The sequence below is a fragment of the Macrobrachium nipponense genome, chromosome 8 (genome assembly GCF_015104395.2).
Source record: "Macrobrachium nipponense isolate FS-2020 chromosome 8, ASM1510439v2, whole genome shotgun sequence".
Classification (NCBI taxonomy): Eukaryota; Metazoa; Arthropoda; class Malacostraca; order Decapoda; family Palaemonidae; genus Macrobrachium; species Macrobrachium nipponense.
The window spans coordinates 13,176,223-13,194,451 of NC_087203.1; the positions used below are offsets into that span (position 1 = coordinate 13,176,223).

The 18,229-nt window shown below is 43.5% G+C and overlaps 1 protein-coding gene across 4 annotated transcripts in view; it reads left to right on the forward strand.

Annotated features, from left to right (window-relative positions):
* LOC135222616 (dynamin-binding protein-like) overlaps positions 1-18,229 on the forward strand; it is a 334,340-nt gene that overhangs the window by 297,256 nt on the left and 18,855 nt on the right. The window lies entirely within an intron of this gene.

Sequence of the window (18,229 nt, forward strand, 5' to 3'; positions counted from 1 at the left end):
TAAAAAATAACTATCCAAGGAAGATTGTTTTGTCTGCTTTGCAAAATGTTCCTGATACGACTCAGGCAATAAATCATCAAACTGCGCAACCATACGACCTGTGTAAGCATTTTTGGGGTGTCTCTTTCCTACAAATGATTGCACTGTATGAAGCAGCTAGAGCATCCTTAATTTCTGCCGTTGTCTTAGGGTCCCACTCCTCCTCCTCACCACTGCTAGAGAACTCTTCTTGAACGATGTTATGTTGCATGGCCTCCAACTCCTTCAGGTCATCCATCGTAAGCTCCTCTTGGTGCTCCTCGAGAAGGTCATTGATGTCCTCGTCGACGACCAGCCCCATGGACTTGCCGAGTGCAATGATCTCGTCAAGATCTGGTTGCGAAACAGTTTCAGGATCGTCAACTGTTTCTGAATCTGCATGAGCTTCGCCCTCATCAAATCCCTCGAAGTCTCAGGTGGATACGGCATCAGGCCAGTTTCCTCCACGAGGAATTCAAGATTTGCCTCGAAACCTCCTGCCAAGCTTGATCGATGAGTCGGATGCATATGACGACATCGAAATGCTCCTTCCAAAATTGACGCAAGATGAGGTTTGTGGTATCGGTGATGTCGAAACATCTCTTGAAAAGATGTTTTGTATACAGCTTCTTGAAGTTCGATATCTCTTGCTGGTCCATGGGCTGGAGGAGAGGGGTGGTGTTAGGCAGAAGATAAAGAACCTTGATGAAAGAATACTCCGCTAGGATATCTTCCTCGAGGCCAGGAGGGTGAGCAGGGGCATAGTTCAACAACAGCAGTTATTTCAGAGGGAGGCACATCTCTTCCAAGAATTTCTTCACTGTCGGGCCGAAACACAGATTTACTTACTCGGTGAACTAAATTGTCGTTACCCAGGCTTTCGCGTTGGCCCTCCACATCAACGGAAACTTCTCCTTTAGCACTTTGTGGGCCACTGGCGTTGGAACAAAGTGTGAGCGTAAGCATGTCTTTCATAGGCTTATGCCGAGGTAGCTTCTTCTCTTCCTCTGTGATGTACGACCGACGAGGCATTTTTTTCCAATAAAGGCCAGTCTCATCACAGTTGAAGACTTGCTGAGAACTGTAGCCTTCCTTGATCGTCATCTTGTCGAACGTCTTAATAAAGGCTTCGGCCACTTTCGTGTCCGAGCTGGCAGCCTCCCCATGCCGCACCACCGAATGGATGCCAGTCCGTTTACACAATTTATCAAACCACCCCCGAGAAGCCTTGAATTCTGGGGTTAGGGTCGATGTTCCTTCTCCTCCGTCGTTTTCGACCTGGGCAATCAGATCACCGAAAATAGCGCTGGCCTTGTGGGAGAGCCTTCTCGGTTAGCATATTGCCTGCAATTTCTTTGTCTTTAATCCATACAAGAAGCAGCCTCTCCATCTCATCATGCACGTGACTCCTCTTGTTGGACAAAATAGTCTCGCCCTTGGAAGGTGTAGCTGCTTTGATGGCTTCCTTCTGCTTAAGGATGGTGCTTATTGTCAACGGATTTCAGCCGTATTCCGTAGCGATCACACTCAACCGTCTCCATGGAAAGCACCCTCTTCTTTCCGTGAACTCCAGCAACATTCTTGGGACCCATGGCTAATTAAGTTCACACACAACACAATAAAGTAACTTACTACGAAGAAAGCGAAATCTCTAACACGAATTTATGGTAACAAACGAAATCTATGTGAATGAACGAATTCCGCATGCGTACGATAACGCTGATGCGATGAAGTGGTTGACTGATGCCTTTACGTAGAGGGATGATGGGACAGATGCTGACCAATAGGAGAGCAGGATCTTACGGCGGTGACTAGCATCAGGAACCAATGGGAGAGCGGGAGGATGGTGGCGAGTCTACTCAGTTGTCGGCGCAGGATTTTTAACATTGTTCTCAGCGGTCCGGGCGAATCTTGGACTTTGCCCTTTCGCAACCTGAATTATTTTCGTATACAGAAGCAAAAAAATCTCACTACGTGAATACACGATACCTGTAGCGGTTGGCAATAAGGTAGCTGGCAACTCGGTCGAAGGCTTGTCCTTGACCATGTTAGCGGTTACACGACCATCTTAGTGGTTACACACTGTTTCTCATCTTTTGCTTTTGGCTGCGTTCTTTGACTTATCTTTCGGTTGGTGCCCGGGTTCTTCACAGGCGGCGAGACTACTTGTGATTTCTTTGAGGACTGATAACTGAGGTTGTTGGTGGGCGCGATGAATCTGGGTTGCTCATTGTCTTTTTCTCAAATCAAACTGTGATGTCGTCCATCACATAACTTACAATTACGCTTTACTTTACATTGCCTACTGGCATGACCAAACACTAGGCAGTTTGAACATTTCTTATTCAAAATTAACTGAATTTTTTTAGCCCACACTGTAGAGTACTTTACACAAAGAGACGCAGAGGGATTGCTGTTGCAGAATGGGCAAGCGGTTGCACGGTTAGTGTTCGCTTCGGACCTCTTCTTACAGGCAGTTGACAATTCCTCTCCCTTCTGCAACGCATCATCCTTCGTTGATCTTATAATGAAATCCAGTGCTTCAAACAACTTGTTCAATGAAAAATCACATTTACGAAGCTAATCAACTACCTTGGAATAGACTTGTCCTTGCAACAACTTCTGGTTGATAAGAATTAATAACATGCCGTGATCTAAGGGGCATCCAGTCTTTGAATTTCAGCCTAGCCTAACCCCTTTATTTCTTTACACAAATGAATAATCTACCCACCTGTTACGCTTTCTCCAACTCCAGTATACTCCAGAAATCACCTTAGAACAACAGCACCACAAGACTTACAACCAAAAAACTCCTACCAGACAGAGAGCTCTCCATACCAACCACACACCAACACGTGCTTTCTACTGCTCCGTGTTATTGTTTCCATCCTGCCGACGCCAACGCCGACGCCATCTTGTCTATGACGTCACAGCCTATGACGTCACAACACAACTTAAATACATCAACAGACACCTTCTAGAATCTACCACATGCTGTCCATATATAGGACACCCACCATATTTCAACAATGCATAAAATACCCATAACAATTATACATATATATACACTTATCTCTTTCTCCCTCCCCTCCGACTGTTTCCTAACCTAGTAATTCCCTCTTAATTTCCTTCGTCCTCCAACTCCTTACCCTCTACATAATTTCTAATACATTCCCCTGAAACTCCTGCTTTAGTTAATACATCAGCCACTTGCTCCTTTCCTTTTATCCATCTCACCTCCTTTATTTCCCCGGATTCAATGGTTTGCCTTATTGCAGCAATATCTATTTTTAATCTCTTGCTACTTACACCAGTGCTCGAATTTGATGGCGGTCATTAGTGTTTTACTATCAGTGTTAACCAAGGCTTCTAAATTTCTCCCTCCTACTACCTCTTCCCACAAATGCTTGAAATATATCAATCCTTCTACAGCTTCCCCAACACTTAGGGCTTCAGCCTCAATGGTGGATTTTGCCACTCTCCTGGATTTCCTAGACTTCCACCATATGGGACTTCTCCTCTTCCATCTGTCAAGGAAATAATATAACCCAGTTGAGTATGGCCATCTTATATGTTTACAAATGAAGCATCTGCATAGGCTTCCCAATAAACCCTTTCTTCTTCCATCTCACTTATTGTAACTCCGCCCATCATGCTCTTAGTTTTTCTCACAATTTTAATAAGTTTCTTCATATCCTGAGTTGTTCCTTCTTTAAATGCTTTACTTAATTCGCTAATATCATATGATATTTCTGGCATCGTGTGTAGTGATACCCAATTCAGCTGTCCTACCACTGATTATACTCTGTTAACTCCTTTTGTTCTAGCACTCTATTACCCGTATATCTTCTAGCCTCTGGTTCTCTTATGGAATTTATATACTGCCACTGATTAAGGGAAAATCTATTCTCCTTCTGCTCTATTACTACTCCTATATACTTGAACCTTTTACTCTCTTGTTCTCCTACTTGCAATTTCCCTTTCAATCTCCCAATCGTTTCCTTTAAGAATCCTTCAGTTCCTCCGTAGCAAAAATCATCTACGTGTGTACACAAAATGCCTTCCAATTTATTGTCCTTTTTCCAAAAGAATATATTAGGTTCTAGTCTACTTCTCTCACCTTGAAGCTCCTTCACTACTTTCACCACTTTACAATACCATGCTTTTGCTGCATCCTTGAGCCCATAGACGGTTTTCTTCAACTTCCATAATCCCCTCCAACCATCTTCCCTTGGTGGCTTCAAATACACTTCTCTTTGTATCTCGTCACCTGTAAATATGCAGTTTTGACATCCAATGTATAACAATTCCAATTTTTCACCTTTATTATGGTTAGACAGAATTTTAAAATTTCAGCATTGCATGTGGGAGCATCCTTTTCCCACTCTGCCATTTCTTCTTCAAACCCTCTAGCTACCAATCTTGCTTTACATATCCTTTCCCCCCCTTTTATCTTTTTCACTTACTATCCATCTTGTACATATAGCTTTTTGTCCAACATCATTTACCTCCTCATATACCTGGTTATCTCTCCAACTTTGAAGTTTTTTTCTTTAGCTTCCATTATGCTTCTATTTTCAAATCCCAGCAACACCTCCTCTTTTCATCTTCAATTTTTTCTACCTGACTATAATCCCTCAAGTTAACCCACCCTTTGTCACCCTGACTGTGAGTCTGTACATTGTACGAAATCAGCCCATGCTTGGCTTGATCTTTTTCCTGCAAGGCCTAATATAGTCCATTCTTCTACTTGTCCTGTATCATTGTTTATAGCTCTAACTCTATTTCCCTTTTGAATTTTGGTATCTCTTCCATTAACTCTCCTTCTATTGACCCACTTTGCCCGTTTATCTTCCACTGTTTCCTCTATCACCTCTCTTTCTATAGCCTCTTCTGTGTCTGCAATCCTTCTCTCACCTATTATCTCCTCTCCTTCTAGCCAATCTACTTTCCCTTCATTTGGGACAAATCTGATCTACCTTTCATCACCCCCCTGGGATTTATCTATTCTAGCCGATATCTCTTCTATATCTGGTGATCGTCGTTGAATCCTTGTCACATGTATCCTAGCTACTTCTCTTAAAGAATCCCCCATGTTTGACTATAATTGTTTTACCCGATAACTCCCACTACCTGAGCAGGTCCTCTCCATTCATTTTCATTTTCCCTCTTATAGAATACCTCATCTCCTACCACTGCTTCTTCAAATTTATGTTCTCTGATGTTTTTGTTTAGCGCTATTCTTATTTTATTACAAGACTCATTTTTTATAAATGCTTCTCTGGCCTTGTGCATTGCATTCAGTGTGTCCCTTACCATACCCTCTTCCATCCCTTTTTCTCTGCTTGCAGGACTTGAACTTTCTTCTCCCATTAGGTTAGGCAGTGAAGGGTTTTTTCCAAATACTAATTGGTTGGGAGAGAAACCCCCATTATTCATTAAACAGTTCCTAGCACTCACTACCCATTTCAAAGCTATGGACCAATCTACTTCCTCTTCCTCCATCATCTTCCTTACACTTCCCTTGATCATGCCTACGGTCTTTTCACATAATCCGTTGCTCCACGGAGATTCTGATGCTGTGGTTAATACTTTAATATTCCATTTTTCTGCCATCCTCCTTACTTTTTCATTTTGGAATTCTCCCCCATTATCTGACAATATTTTGGAGGGTGCTCCAAATATAGCAAACCGCACTCAAAAAGTATCTTTATTATAGTTTCTGGTTTCTTATCTTTTATCCAACAGGCCTGACAATACCTCGTGCCATATCCACTATTACCAAGAACTTTCTCTCTTCTATCTCTCCCACATCCATCGCTACGACTTCATTAAACGTTTTGCTCCAAGGAAAGCCTACTACTGGTTTGGCGGGGTTTCTTTTGTATCTTTTACAAACCTCACAATTTTTAATCAGTTCCGTTAGTAACTTTCTTATTTCCTCTTTTCTTTTTCGATTAACCCATTATTCTCCATTGTGCTTCCTCTGTTAGCTTCATATTTTATCTCCACTTGCCATGACCAAACTGTAAATGTAATTTCTTCATTGTGTTCTTAATTTCCCTAGGATTCTTTCCCTTCCAACCCTCCAGTAATAATTCTTCTACCTTCCTCCTCCTTATAGGTACTCTTAAATGACCCTGTTCGTCTTCTCTTAACTCTACTTCATTCCCCCTAATACTTCTATTATGACACAATTTTCTTTCAAATTAGGGTCATACCCATTTTACTCATGGTTTGCTTACCTATCAGCCAGGGTATATCACCTTGCAGAATTTCCATCTTCAAATAAAACTTTCTGTTTTTTAGTATCACAGGTATTTCTATTATTCCTCTGGACTTATAAGATGTCTCACCAAAATTAAACACTTTATTAGACTCTGTCCTAGTGTCCCTCATTCTCCTCAACTCTTCCTGACTCAAATCCATGACAATACGTGCTAGTCACAATTCCCTTCCCGCAAACTGTTGATTTACACCCTGTGTCCAAAATTGCATCAACCACCTCCCACGATGCTTCCACTATTTTATTAACTTCTCCTACATAAACCTCTTCTTCTTCTGTCCCAGTTTCTGTTTTCAGCTTATTTTCTTCTAGTCTTGTTTCAGTTTTCTTCCTATTATGAAAATTCTGAGGACAATCCCTAGCCCAATGCCATTCTGAGCTGCATATTGCACATACTGTTACCTTCCCTTCTTTGTTTATAGGATTTCTACCACCCCTTTCTCGTTCCATCTTCCCTGATATCTTTGGTTTTCCCTCCCTCTCCCAGAACTGGCATTGCCTTCTGCGACCCCACCATTCCCGTTCCTCTTTAGTCCCTAATCCCTCAAATAGTCTTTTCATTGTTTGCGACACTGTTCCGTACTCTAGCTTTTCTTGCCCACAAGCCGATAATACCATTTGTTTTTGATTTTCCGTGAGATTTGCTTGCTCTATTACATGATACCCCTTGACTTCCCCTTCAAGCGCGCCTTTCCCCATTGCTCTTTCACACTCAGATGCTGCCTTCTCGTATCTAATTAAATAGTCCGCCATATGTTCACTAGATTCTCTTCTTATTAGAAGGTATCTTTTTATTCTGCCGTAATTCTCCATTACCGAGTCTTTTAGATAGGCTTTATCTAGTTTCTCTAGGATTAACTTTGGACCCTCTGTACCAGTAAGTTTATCTTTATCTAATGCTTCCACTAGCTCTCGGGCTTTCCCTTTCAAGCTCATTCTCATACTATCGCCGGGTATTTTGTATCTTCTCCATACAACAATTCCAATCTTCGGCGGTGACCTTTCCATTCTTTGATTCTTCTTGTCCCGCTAAACCTTAGGGACATTCCCTTCTCCATCTAGTAGTCTCCCTTTGTTCACTGTCGGATCCAGGCATCTTTTTGATCAACCACGCTCTGCTACCAGTTTGAATTTCAGCCTAGCCTAACCCCTTTATTTCTTTACACAAATGAATAATCTACCCACCGTACGCTTTCTCCAACTCCAGTATACTCCAGAAATCACCTTAGAACAACAGCACCACAAGACTTACAACCCAAAAAACTCCTACCAGACAGAGAGCTCTCCCATACCAACCACACACCCAACCCATCACAACTACGTGCTTTCTACTGCTCCGTGTTATTGTTTAACATCCTGCCGACGCCATCTTGTCCTATGACGTCACAACACAACTTAAATACATCAACAGACACCTTCTAGAATCTACCACATGCTGTCCATATATAGGACACCCACCATATTTCAACAATGCATAAAATACCCATAACAATTATACAATATATCAATCACAAAGTCAACCTTTGATTTGTTTGATTAAAACAGTTAGTTCTATGCGGAAACTTTTGAGGTCAACATAATTGCACTTGGGGACAAAAAGATCGGCTAGCCTTCTATGCAGAATGACTAGTGTCTGCTGCTAGTTGCCGTAATATTTTTCAAACAAAGCACGGGCAACTTGGTAATTTCATACAATGAACTTACCTGTCAGATATATACATAGCTAAGACTCCGTCGTCCCCGACAGAAATTCAAATTTCGCGCCACTCGCTACCGGTAGGTCAGGTGATCTACCTGCCTGCCCTGGGCGGCAGGACTAGGAACCATCCCCGTTTTCTATCATATTTTCTCTGTCGCCGGTGGTATCAACTTGTTGTTACTACCTCCTGACTGGAATTCGCTTTCAAGACTTTATTGATCATCTTTATTGGATTTCTTGGTGACGTACTGGATCGTTGTTTTGGCATTTCTCTACTGTGGACTGGATTTGGACTTGCTTTTTGATTTTTCTAATAGAATGTCTGATTCAAGTGTTAGTGTGAGAGTGTGTGTGAATGTAGGCTGCAAGGTGAGGATACCGAAGGCTTCGGTTGATCCTCACTGTATGTCGTAAATGTAGGGGGTTTGACTGTTCTTTGGCTAACACCTGTATTGAGTGTGAAAAGTTGGATGCTAATGAATGGAAGACTCTAACTTCTTACTTGAAGAAGTTAGAGAGGGATAGGATTAGACGGGCTGCACAAAAGAGTGTGAGTACAAGGCCTATTGAGCCTTTTTCTGAGTCTAACTCTCCTTTTATTAATGAATATGATTCTCCCTATGTATCTGAATCCTCACAGGCTTTGCATTCGGATTCGGCTTCTGAAATCGCCAATCTGAGGCTACTCTTCGTAAAATGAAGACAAAGATGGCGGCCATGCAAGGTAAGGCTAGTGATTGTGAATTACTAAGTGAAGTGAGTGTTCCCAGTGTTGTGGAGGGGGGCGTCTTGACCGTCCCTGCGATGCTCCCCAGGCCTAGACCTCTTCCAAACTCACATACCCAGAGGAGTAGGAAAGTCGAAAGTCCGTACGGAGGTTGTGGGGAATCCCCAACGGTCAGGCGTCCCTTCAGCAGGTTCTGTTTCGTTACAGTCTGCTCAGGACCGCTCAAATAGAAGCGTCCTACGAGATTGTTTCTCGTCGTCCGGTTTCTCCTTCACCTAAACGAGGTGGAAGGACTCGGATCTTTCTAGGCCACTGAAAAGGCATTGGAAAGAGCGCGCGTTCGACTCGAGCCCGGAGCGCTTCTCGGAGGAAGCTCCTTCTTCTATCAAGAAGGCTAAGCTGGTTTCGACGCCTCCTAGAGATGTATTTGATGATCTCACTCCTTCGAGTTCTCCTGCTTCTTCTATTGAAGAGGACGCTGGGGTGGCTTCCAAGAGGATTTTGCCTGGCAGTTTCAAGAGCAGATTGCCTCGTTTTGGTTGGAGTTCTTTCAAGGGATCCCCCTCTGCAAGAAGGACGCTAGACTTCCATTAAGAGTCGTCGTCCTTCTTTCTCCAGCCAGACGTGAAGCGTCCGCCAGACATAGGACGTCTTCCAGAGCAAGAAGAGGCGTACAAACGTCAGGATCTTTCCGAGCGAGTTGCTCGAGATCAGGATACGCTCAGGCCTGAGACACCAGCCAGGCGCGAGGCGCCAGTTAGGCGTGAGGATTCAGCCAAGCGCGAGGCGTCAGCCAGGCGCGAGGCGCCCAGCCAAGCGCGGGGCCAGCCAAGCGCGAGGATTCAGCCAGGCGCGAGGCGCCAGCCAGGCGCGAGGAGTTGCGTGAGGTGCGCCAGACGAAGCCGCGAGACGTCAGCCAGGCGCGAGATGGCCAGCCAGGGCTACACGCTCCAGCCAAGCGGGAAGCGCCAGCCAAGCGCGAGGCGCCAGACAAGCGCGAGGCGCCAGCCAAGCGCGAGGAGCTGTTCAGGCACGAGAAGTCAAGCAGACGCGAGACTTCTTTTAGACGTGAGAGAGAGTCGGTTCACTCTTTGAGCCCCTCTCCTAGTAGGAGTTTTGTCACCAGTAGAGAGAGAACGGGATCCTCTCGTTTTTCAGGCCGATTCTCCACAAGTAGAGAAAGGAGATTCGGAAGAAGAGGGTGACGGGAGAGAAGGAGTCTCGAACTATAAAGTTCTAACTGACCTTCTTTTACGAGAATACGGAGATTCTTTAACTCCTGCCGCTCCTCCTTCGCCTCGATCACTGTTTTCGAGTGCGACTGGGCCTAAGTCTTCGTCGGTCTTGAAGATGAGACCTACGATCTCTATGAAGAAGCGCTTCAGTCCTTAGACAAATGGATGTTGTCTAAGAAGGATCTGGGCAGGACCACCTTCTGTATGCCTCCAGCCATACTTTCTGGCAAGAGAGGTTTCTGGTACCGAACGGGGGAGAACATGGGCCTTTCTCTTCCAGCGGCAGCCGAAGCGGACTTTTCAACCTTGGTTGACTCGTCAAGGAGACACGCTTTGAATGGAGCTCGCGTGTCTTGGGCTATTTCGGAGACGGATCATCTCCTCAAGGGACTCTTCCATATTTTGGAAGTGTTTAATTTCCTAGACTGGTCCCTTGGGGTGATGTCTAAGAAAGCTCATGACTCTGATGGTCTTGACCCGAAGTCATTCTCAGTATTCTTGCTTGTATTGACAAGGCGGTACAAGACGGATCGGGAGAAATCTCCTCTCTTTTCGGAGCAGTACTCCTTAAGAAGAGGAGTATTTTAGTTCATTCCTAACCAAGGCGGTTTCTCCATCACAGAGAGCAGCCCTAGTTTTCGCTCCCATGTCTGACTTCCTGTTTCCTTCTCATTAGTGAAGGACATTTCTCGATCACTGACTGAGAAGGCGACTCAGGATCTTCTCCTGCAAACTGCAAGGAAGAAGAGACCTCTTGTTTCTGTTGACAAGAAAGGACCGACTTCTACGGTTCAGCCCTTTCGAGGAGGGCCTCTCTCCAGAGCTACCTCTAAGAGAAGAGTCTGAGAGGAGAGTAAGGCTCCTTCCCCGTCACCCGTTTAAGAAAGGGAAGTGAGACAGACAGCCTCCAAACACCAGTGGGGGCCAGGCTTCTCGAATTTGCAGACGCCTGGTCACTCATAAACTCAGACGCCTCTTCCATGTCCATAATCAGGAAGGGATATCTTATCCCCTTCCAAGACAGTCCTCCACTAACGACCATTCCGCAGGAACTGTCAGCCAGATACAGGGGGGACCCTGTGTACTGAGGGATACTCTTCGTCTGATGGTGAATCAAATGTGGGACAAAAGAGCCATAGAACTGGTTCTAGAGCAAAACTCTCCGGGGTTTTACAATCGGCTTTTCCTGGTTGCGAAAGCCTCGGGGGCTGGAGACCAGTTCTAGATGTCAGCGCTCTGAACAAGTTCGTTCGAAAGAGAAGTTCTCTATGGAGACTTCGGCCTCAGTCCTTGCGGCGTTACGTCAAGGAGATTGGATGGTGTCGCTGGATCTCCAGGACGCCTATTTTCATGTCCCGATTCACCCCCTTCGTCGAAGAAGTACCTCCGTTTCATGACGGGGGGAAGGATCTTTCAGTTCAGGGCCTTGTGTTTCGGCCTATCCACAGCGCCTCAGGTCTTCACAAGCCTGATGAAGAATGTGGCGAGGTTTCTTCACCTCAAAGGCGTCAACATCTCTCTATATTTGGACGATTGGCTCATCAGGGCCAGAACAGAGAGACAGTGTTTGGAGGATCTTTCTTTGACCCTAGACCTGATAAGGCGTTGGGACTACTCGTGAACCTCGAGAAGTCACAGCTGATTCCCAGACAGAACTTGGTTTATCTGGGGATTCAGATGGATTCTCGGGGTTTTCGAGTATTTCCTTCGCAAGAGAGAATCGTGAGAGGCTTGGAAAAAGTCCTCTCTCTTCTTAGGGAAAGAATGAACTTCGGCGAGGGAATGGTTAAGCCTACTAGGCACCCTTTCCTCGCTCGAACAGTTCTTTCCTCTAGGAAGACTACATCTTCGCCCTCTTCAGTTTTTTCCTAAGGAGATCGTGGAACTGGAAGACGGGACTTCTCTCCGACAGTTTTCTCCTTCCAAGGGAGATGAAACCACACCTGCTATGGTGGTTGTCCCCTCTAAAAGAGAACAAGGGAATTTCTCTGGAAGTTCCGAACCCAAACCGAGTGTTGTATTCCGACGCATCGGAGAAGGGTTGGGGAGCAACACTAGGACCGAGAGAAGTGTCAGGCACCTGGAAGGCAGCACAGGTGTCCTGGCACATAAATTGCAAAGAACTTCTAGCAGTTCACTTAGCGCTAAAGTTCTTCGAACCCTTTGTGACGAACAGTGTGGTCCAAGTGAATGTGGACAACACTACAGCCCTGTCCTACATTCGGAAGCAGGGAGGAACACACTCAGTGTCGCTTTACGAGATAGCAAGAGATCTGCTAATTTGGGCCTCACAAAGAAACATCGCCCTCCTAACAAGATTTGTTCAGGGGACGAGAAACATCAGGGCGGACAGACTGAGCAGGAGAAGCCAGGTCCTTCACACAGAATGGACTCTTCATTCAGAGGTGTGTCAGAGTCTTTGGGATCTCTGGGGCACTCCTCACGTAGATCTGTTCGCCACATTCCTTTCCAAAAGGCTGGAAGTCTTTTGTTCAGTGGTGGAAGACCCAAGAGCTCTCGTGGTCGACGCCTTCCTGCTGGACTGGTCTCATGTGGACGTGTACGCTTTCCCCCCTTTCAAAATCCTGGGACAAGTGTTGAGAAAGTTCGTAGCGTCCAACGGGACAAGGATGACCCTGATAGCCCCGTTTTGGCCAGCACAAGATTGGTTTGCAGAGGTGCTGGAGTGGACAGTAGACTTCCCAAGATCCCTTCCAAAAGGATGGATCTTCTCAGACAGCCACACTTCGAGAGGTTTCATCAAAACCTCCCCGCTCTCGCTCTGACTGCCTTTCGACTATCGAAAGACTTGTCAGAGCGAGGGGGTTTTCTCGCGAAGCTGCAAGCGCTATCGCTAGAGCCCGCAGAGCTTCCACTAGACGAGTCTATCAGTCGAAGTGGGAGGTATTCAGAAGGTGGTGCAAGTCTAAGAAGTTGTCCTCCTCCAGTACCTCTATAACCGAAATCGCCGATTTCCTGTTGTTCTTGAGAGAGGTCTCTCATTTGTCTGTATCGACAATCAAAGGATACAGGAGCATGCTGTCGGCAGTATTTAGAAACAGAGGCCTAGACATTGCTGACAATAAAGATCTGCACGACTTGATTAGATCGTTTGAAACGACAAAATCGAAGGAACTAACTCCACCCAGCTGGAACCTGGACGTAGTTCTCAAGTTCCTTTCGTCGGACAGATTTGAGCCTCCCCACGTAGCTTCGTTCAGGGATATAACAAGAAAATGCTTGTTTCTCCTATCTTTGGCGACAGCCAAAAGAGTTGGCGACTTCATGCCCTAGAAGATGAAATCGGCTTTAACAAAGACTCGGCCTTTTACTCGTTTAGAACTCTGTTTCTAGCGAAGAATGAAAATCCATCGAATCCCTGGCCCAAGAGATTCGAGATCAAAGGCTTATCGAGTCTAGTAGGGAGAGAAACAGAGAGGTCTCTTTGCCCGGTAAGAGCCTTGAATTCGTTCTTCTTACAAAGAAAGAAGCAAATGGGAGGCTCTAGACAAAGTCTTTGGTGTTCGATTAAGGACCCCACAAGAATCATGTCTAAGAACGCATTAGCTTTCTTCATTAGGAGGCGTCATTACGGATGCTCACAAGTTCTGTCCTGACGACTCTTTTCCGCTTTTAAGTTAGAGCAGTGGCGACGTCTCTCTCTTTTCAGAAGAATATGTCATTAAAGAAAATCATTGACACGACATATTGGAGGTGCAATTCAGTTTTGCATCTCACTATCTTAAAGACGTTTGCGTGACCTACGAGAAATGTTTTTCTCTGGACCATTTGTATCGGCGGATACAATACTGGGTACGGGAGCAAACACCAATCCTTAAATTTGTACATACCTTCTACTAGATATGTTCTAGATTCCTGCTGTCAAAGAGGGCTTGGTGCTGCACTGGCGGCCAGTCACTGTTGTTCAGTAAGGAACTCTTGTGATATCTTTTAGGGGAGTATTTAAAAAATTTTTTTTGAGAATTTTTGTATAAATGAGTTTTTAGTTTCGAGTTATGGGTTGTTTGTTATGAGTTCGGGGATAACTCAGAACAATTCTATATACTAACATGGTGGTTAGGATCAGGTGGTCGGGATTGGTTATGCTCCTTCACAAGGTGTGTTGTCATAGAAGTGGTCCAGTACCCATTGACAAAGTCCTTTTAGGCTCTGCCGAGTAAGCGGTTCTTATACCCATCGACAGACCCACAAGAACTCTAGCCATAGATCTAATATCTCGCTAAAGTCTTGAGGTGATGCAGACTACCGGGCTACAGCCACGAAGTCTACCACCTATCAGGTAGGAACCAAGGTTTTTCTTTTATACCTACAACATATGTTGTTTACCTGTCTATTCCATATTAGCTGTCTCTGACCCTCCACCAAAGGGTGCCAATCAGCTATGTATATATCTGACAGGTAAGTTCATTGTATGAAAATGATATTGTTATAATACAATAAAGTTTCATACATACTTACCTGGCAGATATATACGATTAATGGCCCACCTCCCAGCCTCCCCGCAGGAGACAGGTGGAAGAGAGAAAATATGATAGAAAACGGGGATGGTTCCTAGTCCTGCCGCCCAGGGCAGGCAGGTAGATCACCTGACCTACCGGTAGCGAGTGGCGCGAAATTTGAATTTCTGTCGGGGACGACGGAGTCTTAGCTATGTATATATCTGCAGGTAAGTATGTATGAAACTTTCTTTATTGTATTATAACAATATCATTTTTTAGCTGTTACGCTCAAGGATTGAACAACCTTGAGCAGCTCTCTTTCTAATGAACCTAACAAATAGGTATGCAGTGGCCCCCATATTTGCGTTCTCCGGATTCGCGGACTCACTGATTCGTGGATTTCTCTCTGGACCATATATACCCGTTACTTGTGGGAAATTTGCCTGTTCGCGGTGTTTTCTGTCGAAAATAATCACTAATTAGTGTATTTTAATATTATTTTCATGACTAAATTCATTTTTATGATACAAAAATGATTTCCTAATTTTCAAATGTTAATATTGATTAATACTGTATTAGTAACTTTTAATAAGATTAAGTGATATCACATAAAAATAATAATTTCTTTCTCTCTCTCTCTCTCTCTCTCTCTCTCTCTCTCTCTCTCTCTCTCTCTCTCTCTCTCTCTCTCTCTCTTACAGAGATGTATGTTTTTTTTTGTATGATAGATAAATGATTTACTAATGTAAACAGCAATAATATCAATTCATTAAAGAAAATACTATAGTGAATTAATAAGATATTAGTTTATAAAATTAAAAAAATTACGTAAGAATGAAGGAAATCCCAGTCTTCTGTCTCTAACTCCAGGTACTAAAGCTGTCAAATACATCAAGTGATGTGACTGGAGGGGGAGGAGCTGTTGAGTTGTTGCCACTAAGTGTTCATGTAATTTCTCTCTCTCTCTCTCTCTCTCTCTCTCTCTCTTTTACTGAGACGCAAGAATTTGTATAGTACATGCACTATATGTTTATAATACTTTCAAATATAACAATAATAATAATAATATAACTAATTACAAAATTCATAATATATGATAGTATTTTAAAGAAATACAGTAGTCTGTCCATTTCACTCTTTTAAATAAGGATAACTCTCTCTCTCTCTCTCTCTCTCTCTCTCTCTCTCTCTCTCTCTCTCTCTCTCTCTCTCTCTCTCTCTCTCTCTCCACACAAGATATGTATGTCATAGTGGTAACTCTTCCCCCTGTTTCCTGGTTAGAAGTATTTTCTGATAGAACAGAGAGATAAGCTCTCTCTCTCTCTCTCTCTCTCTCTCTCTCTCTCTCTTCTCTCTCTCTCTCTCTCTGAGATGAGATCATTTTCATGGACGTGTATGTAATAAGTTTATCATTAATATTTTCCAATAATAATACTATAAGTACAAAATTCATATCTGAGTATTTTAAATACAATAATCATTCCATTTCTCTCTTTTAAATACTGTAAGGACAATCTCTCTCTCTCTCTCTCTCTCTCTCTCTCTCTCTCTCATCTCGTCTCTCTATCTCTCTCCCTCTCGTCCTCTCGCTCTCTCTCCGCTCCCTCCCCCTCTCTCTCACTCCTCTCTCTCGCTTAACAAAAGAATTGATAGAAAGACAAACAGTTTGTTCAGTCCTCTCTTTCTCTTTTCTCTGGAAAAGATATATGTATTTATGGGAGGGAATAAAGTGTTGCCTACAGAAGTTCATTTCAATCTTTTGATATCGTAAGGAGTTATTCTCTCTCTCTCTCTCTCTCTCTCTCTCTCTCTCTCTCTCTCTCTCTCTCTCTCTCTCTCTCTCTCTCTCTCTCTCTCTCTCTCTTATTGACTGTTTATATATTTCTAATGGTAAAATGTTTCAGATGACTTTCAAATTATGTAAGATGATACTTTTAGTATACATTTGGTATTTGAACTTTCAAGATATGCAGATATAAGCATTTTTAGAGGGAAGTTCTATTTGCAGGTGCACACTATTCACGGGGTGTCTGTTACCCATCCCCCGCAAATACGGGGGGAACACTGTACTTAACAACATCGTCTAGATCAGGTCTACTATGCACATGAGCATCAAACAGTTCAGTAAATGTGGCGAATTTGCTTTTTTCGCCTTGAAACATGGGTAGGGGTAGCTCTTTGAGACATGGTAAACGTGTTATTGGGTGCATTATGCTAGTCATCGTGCCAATACAACTTAATAACATGGTTACAACTTGTCCTGCATCTTCCAGGACATTAATAACTTACTCTTGAGTGATGACTAATTTGACTGTGTGACACGTACAACGTTCGTAACTGTTTCTCGTCTGATTAAATTCTGTCCAACAAATTCTGATAAACATTCACAGTTAACGAACTCACGAGATTTGCATTGGTATGACTGATCGGGATGGTCAGAAGACTTACAAGGGAATCAATTTACATCATGGAGGTGTCCGTCATTTTGAGGTTCTCAATGAATTCCAAATGTTACAAAGGAAATGATGTCACCCTTCATGTTACATTAACGATTTCCCGCTGGCAGCAGATTAATCTAATGACACAAGGAAATACGGCTGAACATACGTCACATGCATGAACATGAACACAACGGTTATGCTAGCCTTGCACTGGCAGAGGCTGTTGCATCTAAATAGCCCCTACGTGGGCAACAAATAAACTAGGTTCTGTCGCAGAGCTCCTAGCCTACAGTAACTTTTGCGTTTTCAATATGCAGAGGGCATGAGAGTAGTGCGAATGACCCAGAACTAACACGTTGAATGCCATAATCGAGCTGCCGTTGCTTGGGGGCTGGATCCTTAGGGCTATCTGGTTGAGTGAAGGGCCAAAATGTCGCGAATGTTATAGTGATTGCTATTTAGTTTCGTGCCAGATGGTGTGAGGCTGATAGTCCTACCTTAAAGGACAGGTTCCAGGCCATGCACAAAGAGAACTTGAAAGGTAAACACGGATGATTCTGACAACTTTATTACAAAACTAAACTCATCAATGTTAACAGAAAAAACAAAGTAATAATGCATGAGCTGGGGTGGCTCAGTATCCCAAATTTAAATCAAATTTATGTGGCCACGCAACCACTCAAAATCAGAGAAATCAGTTAAATTTCACTTTCACTAAAACAAATGGCGACACATTCTGCGATTAAAGGTTAACATCAATTAGCCCAATGATTACTTACTGTGCATGATTCTGGTCATTCACGTCTCCCTACGTGGCCAAGCTCGCACCCGTACACCACGTACAAGACCCAGAAGAGTTGCTACCTGATCTACGATAATTAGAAGAGAGAGGGCAAACTTGTGGTGGGGCTTGGTTTTATACCTGAGCGGATCGGTTAGTCAATTTTATCGAGAATTTGTTCTTTTAAAAAAGAAAGCATTCTTTTGTTTTTTATACAATTTACAAGACAACAAGAATTTTGTTATTAATCCATGACTGACAAATGTAAAACAGACAAAAAAGAACCATTCTGCTTTAGCCTGATACATGGCAATTCACCTTACATTGAAAGCGGGAAATGGATGGATGGGTGGGAAATACATTTGGAAAATTCGTGCACTAATTTTTCGCAACATAACATTCAAGAATTTACTTTTAAGGCATAAACCTATGTAGTAATTATATAAATTGATAAATGACTATGTACTGCTGCTACTCTCTTATGTAGCCTGTAGCCTTAAATGTGAGTTACAGTAATTTAGGCTAGATAACAGTTAGCGTGAGTAACATAGCATTGAAGAATTACTTTTAAGACAGAAGTTA